Here is an 8,420-nt window from a genome sequence, read left to right on the forward strand (position 1 = left end):
CAACTCACCATCCCTCCCTGATGGTAAAAACCCCCTCTCCTTCAGAATCGGCTTCCCCAACAGCCTAGTGTACTCCTCCTCCGCAGCTCTGTCAGTTAACCGAGGCCTTGCAGCAGTGCCCCTCGATGAATCAGCAGTAGGAACTGTGTTGCTGCTGTCAATAGTGCGTGCTCTCTTGGGTGCCATTGATTCGTGAATAGAAGTGTGTAAGAACTGATTTTTGATGTTTGTGAGAGGGTTTAAGTGTAGGAAGTTTTGTGGGAGATATGTAGGATAGGTGTATGTATATATAGGGTGTGGATTAGATTAGGGTTTGGGAATTAAGGGCTAAAATGATGGGGTAGTGGGAACAATTCGTGGGTTTATGGGCTAAAACTGTTTTTGTGTTTTTGTTTATTTTTTTTTTTTCTGAACTGTAAAAAATTTTCTGGAACTCGACCCCTGCGCGGCCGCTCAGCATTTCTGCGCGGGCGCGCAACAAGCTGTGCGGGCGCGCAGAGGGTCTCTGGAATTTTTTTTTCAGCCCCTGTTTTCTGATTTTTTTTGTGTTTTTGGATAGGTTATTAACTTCTAAGGGTTCCTGTAACAACAATTCATGGGTTGCCTCCCACGCAGCGCTTCTTTTTTATCATTAGCTTGACGTTCCGTACCTTTCTCAAGTAGTCAACAAAATGGCACTAACCACCTCTCAGTTTGCCATGTCCCCATAGTAGTGCTTCAACCGCTGACCGTTAACCTTGAATGCTTGGTCCGAATCATTCTCAAAAATTTCCACCGCTCCATGTGGAAACACAGTTTTGACAATAAAAGGTCCAGACCACCTTGATTTCAACTTCCCAGGAAAAAGTCGGAGCCGAGAGTTGAATAAAAGAACTTGTTGCCCTGGCACAAATAACTTAGGATGTAGCTTCCTATCGTGCCACCTCTTCACCTTTTCCTTATACATTTTGTTATTCTCGTACGCTTGAAGTCGAAATTCATCAAGTTCATTAAGCTGAAGCATTCTTTTCTTACCAGCTGCATCTAAATCCAGGTTCAATTTCTTCAATGCCCAGTAGGCCTTATGCTCAAGCTCCGCTGGTAGATGACATCCCTTACCGTAAACCAACTGAAACGGTGACATCCCTAGTGGAGTTTTGTACGTTGTTCTGTAAGCCTAAACAGCTTCATCGAGCTTTAAAGACCAATCCTTCCTTGACGGACAAACAACCTTCTCTAGAATGCGCTTTATCTCTCTGTTAGACACTTCCGCTTGACCATTTGTTTGCGGATGATAGGCAGTAGCTACTCGATGATTCACATTATAACGCTGCATCATAGAAGTGAACTTACGGTTGCAAAAATACGGTCCTTCATCACTTATGATTACCCTAGGTGTTCCAAACCTTGTGAAAATTTGCTTATGAAGAAAATTTAGCACTACCTTTGCATCATTTGTCGGTAAAGCTTTAACTTCGACCCATTTTGAGACATAATCGACTGCCAGCAAGATGTACTGATTATTGCAAGACGCGATAAAAGGCCCCATGAAATCGATTCCCCACACATCAAAGACCTCGACTTCAAGCATCACATTTAATGGCATCTCATCCTTCCTTGACAAATTTCCCACTCTTTGGCAACGATCACACCTTAAAACAAACTGATGAGCATCCTTGAACAAAGTAGGCCAGAAAAAACCTGCTTGCAGAATACGAGCTGCCGTCTTCTCACCTCCATAGTGTCCACCATAAACCGTGGAATGGCAGTCTCGTAATATCCCCTCCGTCTCACAGAACGGGATACATCTCCTGATGATCTGGTCAGCTCCCTGTCTAAACAAATATGGTTCATCCCACATATACCACTTCACCTCATGCAGAAACTTCTTCTTTTGAGCGGATGTCAAATTAAGAGTATTATATTGCTGACAAGATAGTTTACAATATTTGCAAACCATGGTTCTTCCTCCTGAATTGCAAACAACTGCTCATCCGGAAAAGATTCATTGATTGACGTCCTATCTTGTGAAGTAGAATCGGGATTCTCCAACCTAGAGAGATGGTCAGCTACTTGATTCTTAGTACCTTTTCTATCTTTGATCTCTAACTCAAATTCCTGAAGTAAGAGCACCCAACGAATGAGTCTCGGCTTCGAATCCTTCTTAGAAACCAGATAGCGAATAGCTGCATGATCAGTGAATACTGTTACTTTCGTACCAAGCAGATAAGATCGAAATTTCTCAAAGCCAAAGACTATAGCCAAAAGCTCCTTCTCAGTAGTGGTATAGTTCAATTGGGCACCATTTAAAGTCTTACTCGCATAGTAGACCACATGGAAGAGATTTTTTTTGCGCTGTCCCAGAACTGCACCTACCGCATAATCACCCGCATCACACATCATCTCAAACGGTTCTGTCCAATCTGGTGCTGTAATAACTGGTGCAGTGATCAAACTCTTCTTGAGAGTCTCGAATGCTGCCAAACATTCATCATCAAATTTGAAAGGCACATCTTTCTCAAGCAAATTGCACAACGGCTTAGATATCTTTGAAAAGTCCTTGATGAATCGCCGATAAAAACCCGCATGACCAAGAAAACTACGGATTCCTTTCACAGAATTAGGTGGGGGAAGATTTTCAATGACTCCCACCTTGGCCTTGTCCACCTCCAGACCCTTGCTAGAGACCTTATGCCCAAGGATAATGCCTTCACGCACCATAAAATGACATTTCTCCCAATTAAGCACCAAATTAGTTTCCACGCATCTTTTGAGTACGACGCGCAGATTATTCAAACATTCATCATATGAGTGTCCAAAGACGGAGAAGTCATCCATGAACACTTCGACGTTATTTCCAATCATGTCAGAGAATATAGCCATCATACATCTCTGAAAGGTGGCCGGGGCGCCACATAACCCAAACGAAACTCTACGAAAAGCAAATGTGCCAAATGGACAAGTGAAGGTAGTCTTTTCCTGATCCTCTGGTGCAATACAAATCTGATTATACCCGGAATAACCATCCAGAAGACAAAAATACTCATGTCCCGCCAATCTGTCAAGCATTTGATCAATAAATGGAAGAGGAAAGTGATCCTTCCTTGTGGCTTTGTTCAATTTTCTATAATCCATGCATACTCTCCATCCTGTAACTGTTCGAGTAGGAATGAGCTCATTCTTTTCATTTACGACCACAGTGATACCTCCTTTCTTAGGTACACATTGTACGGGGCTCACCCACGAGCTGTCAGAAATAGGATAAATGATGCCTGCATCTAGCCATTTCAGAATTTCTTTCTTCACCACCTCCTTCATGATGGGATTCAGTCTTCGTTGCTGTTCCACAGTTGGCTTACTACCTTCCTCTAGCAGAATTTTATGCATACAATATGAAGGACTTATCCCCTTGATGTCTGCTATGGTCCATCCTATAGCCGATTTGAATTCTCTCAAAATCCTTAAGAGCTTGTCTTCCTCACTACCTGAAAGGTCAGATGAAATAATAACAGGTAACGTAGATGAATCACCTAAAAAAGCATACCTCAAGTGTTCAGGTAATGGTTTGAGCTCCAAGGTAGGTGCTTCCTCTATTGATGGTTTGAGCTTCCCTTCAGCATTCTTAAGATCAGAAGTACCAAGAGATTCAAATGGTATGTCCAGCTTTCGCTTCCAGGGAGAAGCGTTCAGATATTGTAATTGCTCGTTGCTATCTTCATCATCACTGTCAAATTCCCCCACTAAGGCCTTTTCCAATGCATCAGACATTAGCATGTGCTCGAGTTCCGAAGTAACCGCGGAATCAATCACATCCACTTTTAAGCACTCCTCATCTTCTGTAGGGAATTTCATTGCCTTGAATACGTTGAAGGTCACATCCTGATCTTGGACCCGCATAGTAAGTTCCCCTTTTTGCACATCTATCAAGGTACGGCCAGTAGCCAAGAAAGGCCTCCCCAAGATTATGGGAATCTTCTTATCTTCCTCAAAATCCAGAATAACAAAATCTGCTGGAAAGAAGAGCTTATCCACCTTGACGAGCACATCCTCAACTATGCCCCTTGGGTAAGTAATGGAACGGTCCGCCAATTGTAGCGACATGTATGTGGGTTTTGGATCAGGCAGATCCAGCTTTTTAAAGATTGACAACGGCATTAGATTAATGCTTGCTCCCAAATCACAAAGGCACTTGTCAAAAGTTAGATTGCCAATGGTGCAAGGAATGGTGAAGCTTCCTGGATCTTTCAGTTTTGGTGGTAACTTTTGTTGCAGAACAGTGCTGCATTCTTCCGTGAGAGCAACGGTTTCAAGGTCATCCAGTTTCACCTTCCTTGAAAGAATAGTCTTCATAAACTTCACATAACTAGGCATTTGCTCCAGAGCCTCAGCGAAAGGTATATTGATGTGAAGTTTCTTGAACACCTCCAGAAACTTCCCAAACTGTCTATCCAGCTTTTGTTGCTGCAATCTCTTAGGAAAAGGTGGTGGAGGATAGAGCTGTTTCTCCCCTGTATTAGCCTCAGGTAGAGTGTGTTCAACAGTAGTCTTCCTTGGTTCCGCCGCTTTCTCCTTTTGCTTAGATTCTTCTTCTTTAATTTCAGGTTCTACTTCTTTTGCCTTTTCAGCCTCAGCTACTTTTCCAGACCTTAAGGTAATAGCCTTGACTTGCTCTTTAGCTTCCTTCCTGCCTAGTACTTCCGTGTCACTGGGAAGAGTGCCAGGTTGACGATTGAGCACTGCATTGGCTAATTGACCAATTTGATTTTCCAAGGTCTTGATAGAAACCGCCTGACTCTTGCACAATAGCTTAAGTTCCTCAAAATCAGCACTAGTAGGTGCAGCTGCACTTCCCTGTTGAGGATATGATTGCCTTGTAGCATACTGCTGTGGTTGCTGGAATCCAGGTGGGTTAAACTGTTTACTCACTCCTTGCTGATATGGTGGCTGAATAGCATTCTGATTATTCCCCCAGCTGAAATTTGGATGATTTCTGTTATTAGGATGATAGGTCGCTGGCACAGGCTGCTGTTGTCACTGATAATTATTCACATACTGAACAGATTCGTTGACAAGAGAACACTGATCCGTAGCATGAGAACCTGCACAAAGCTCACAAACCATAGCTATTTGATTAACTCCATACGTAGCCAGAGAATCAACCTTCATTGATAGCGCTTGGAGCTGGGCTGCAATAATGGTGGCTGCATCAACTTCCAGAATACCTGCTACCTTGCCTGACGTCATCCTCTGAGTTGGGTTTTGATGCTCATTTGCAGCCATCGTCTCTATAAGATTATATGCCTTAGTATAGCTTTTAGCCCATAAGGCTCCTCCAGCTGCTGCATCGAGCATGGGCCGAGATTGGGCCCCCAAACCATTATAAAAACCAGTGATCACCATCCAATCCGGCATTCCATGATGTGGACATTTTCTCAACATTTCCTTGTAGCGTTCCCAAGCCTCGCACATAGATTCTGTAGGTTGCTGCGCAAACTGAGTAAGAGCACTCCTCATAGCAGCAGTCTTTGCCATTGGATAAAACTTTACCAGAAACTTTTGCGCAAGATCTTGCCACGTAGTGATGGACCCAGCTGGTTCAGAATGTAACCAGTCTTTAGCCTTATCCCTCAGTGAGAATGGGAAAAGCCTCAACTTGATAGCCTCATCAGTCACGCCATTATACTTAAAAGTGCTGCAGATCTCGACAAAATTCCTTATGTGCATGTTGGGGTCTTCAGCTGTCGCTCCTCCAAAAGAAACAGAATTCTGCACCATCTGAATAGTGCCCGGCTTGATTTCAAAGGTGTTAGCTTGAATAGCCGGATGAAGGATGCTTGACTGAATATCATCAATTTTAGGCCGAGAAAAATCCATAAGAGCTGGATCAGCTTGAACAATACGATCTCCCATGTTTACTGGTTCTTTCTGCTCAGTTCCTGAATCCGAATCCTCAAAATCTAACTTCTTCGGAATATCAAGAACTTCGTCTGTCTCCTCAGCTGTATCTAAAGTCCTCTTGCGAGCATGAGAACGAGTTTGCATAAACGCTTGCTAAAGTACCTGAAACACAACCGAAAAGAGTAAGTAACTACTATGTCCTAATCACTGAGTCCTAATGACCAATGATGGTAAGTACATAAACTAAACAAATACGCCGAGTCCCCGGCAGCGGCGCCAAAAACTTGTTAGGGCGAAAACACGCACTAATATTCACGCAAGTATACGCGTTCGCAAGTAATATATAATACTTTCTAGTTCGTTCCCTCAGAGACTCAGACTAAATTATTGTCTAATTAAACTTACTCACCAATGTATGATTACTTCTCAATGTTAAGATAATAACACTTAAAATTGTTGATTAAATATTAACTATAATTAACTACTCAATTAACCACTTAACTAACACTTCAATTTATCAATAATAAAATACTCATGAGATCACAACTTCATTATTACTTCCTTCTATAGCCATTGTTATTACCTTTAGCATGTGACAGTGATGATATTAATCGAATAACACAAAACTGATAAAAGCCAACTTTCGTTGTACTAATACCATTCTACCAAACATCCACAATTAAGATAGAAGTTGAATAGTCATCAATTATGTTGAGTTCCTATAAGTCTACAGAAATTGACAACACAACGATTTAAGCACAAGTTATCCCTTTTGATTACATAGGGCAAATAAAACTGTTAGAGTTACCCACTAATCATGCACAACGTACATGAACCTATGCTAGCATGGCAAGTTCTAAATCTCAAGATCCACCGTCGCTTCACAAGAGATTAACACCCTATCTTATATGTTCGCGACGCACAGAAGACGAATACGCACAACCAATACTAGATATCATGCAATCATCACACACTAAAGTATTAAACAATTAACTAAAGAATTCCATAATAAATCCGTTGTAACCCCATGATCACGATTAGCCCATAATAGAACTTATCGCCATCATGGGTTCATATGAAATCATGACAAACAACACAAAAAAATAATAACTACACTAATTATATTAAAACAGAGTACATCACAAGAGTAAATAAGTCAAAGCAAGAAAACTAGCATCCAACGTTACAACGAAACAAGAATCACAAGAATATATGCTTCCTCTTCATTGCGGTGTGCTAAATCGGTCTTCTTCCTTATCTCCTTCGCTTCTTGCGTAAAACACAATCTAAAACATAATCCCCTTAATACTCCCTGTGAAAACGTCTCAAATCTACCTATTTAATAGTCCCATAAAACTCAGATTACATAGAAGTTGGAAGCCACACAGAAGTGGAAGTCTAAAATAATTCAGCTTTTTCCCCGACCTTGCGCGGCCGCTCAGCATTTCTGCGCGGGCGCGCAGGCTGCTGCGCGGCCGCTCAGCATTGCTGCGCGGGCGCGTAGGACCCTACTGGAAAAATTCCAAGCTTGCTCCGTTTCTTCGCTGTAATCTGCCCATTCCTTTCCTCTCGCAATGGTGAACACATGCCAAGGCTTATTCTTGATGATTCCTCCCCCGAAATGCAACTAATACCCTGAAATGCATAAACACTAGAAAAACGCATCAAATACACAAAATACTTGATTTCAAGACACCAATTTAAGCCATTTTAAGACATTCTAAGTGGTATAAAATGCCACTTATCAGGAAACTCAAGATGCTGGTACCAAGGCAATTCTTCAAGCTCATCTGGAATCTCTGCATCTCTTGCAGTTGCAGCATTACCAGCAAAATCTAAGTGTGGATGAGCTCAAGCAGGACATTGCTGATCTGAAATCCTACAATGCTGAGAAATTGGATTTAGTTATACCCTATGGTACTATGCAAGATTTATTGGGGAGACTGAGGAAAGCATATGATGCTGACAAGAGGCTAGCCAGATTGGAAGATAGGGTTCACATCATTGAAGACTCTATGGTCACCATTCTTCAGAATCAACAAACTCAAACAAATCTACTGATGCAGCTGGCAAAAGCACAAGGCTTGACCCCTACCCTTGATGATAACAAAAAGGGGGAGAATAAAGGGGAAGGGGAAGGAGAGCCATCTACAACAACAACAGTTCAGATTTCTCAAGTGCTAGTTCCTGTCATCACAACTTCTCCACCAATTCAAGTCAAAGGAAAGCTAGATGGAATTGATCTAATCCAGATAGCAGCAGCTGAATTGCAAGTCAAAGAGCAAAGGAAGAAGATTGATGAAAAGATGCAACTAATATTTGGTTCTACAACTTCTCAATCACAATCTGTGAAGCATAGCACAAAAGTGGAATCAATTATTATGGAACTCAAGCCAGTAGGGAGGCATAAGGATGGAGAAACTTCTTCTAAAGATCTGCAACCTATGGTTCTCAAACCCAACAACAGCTTCAACAAGGACTCAACAAAGAACCCTCTAAGCCTTGCTCAAATGAAAGGAGTGGATTTTCCTCTTCCAAAGCCT

The 8,420-nt window shown here is 42.0% G+C and overlaps 1 non-coding gene across 1 annotated transcript; it reads left to right on the forward strand.

Annotated features, from left to right (window-relative positions):
• Positions 1-5,389: 5,389 nt before the first annotated feature.
• LOC141715704 (small nucleolar RNA R71) lies at positions 5,390-5,496 on the forward strand. The gene has a single exon (XR_012572456.1). It is a non-coding gene; the product is annotated as a small nucleolar RNA R71 (small nucleolar RNA).
• Positions 5,497-8,420: the final 2,924 nt, after the last annotated feature.

The sequence above is a fragment of the Apium graveolens genome, chromosome 3, assembly GCF_009905375.1.
Source record: "Apium graveolens cultivar Ventura chromosome 3, ASM990537v1, whole genome shotgun sequence".
Taxonomy (NCBI): Eukaryota; Viridiplantae; Streptophyta; class Magnoliopsida; order Apiales; family Apiaceae; genus Apium; species Apium graveolens.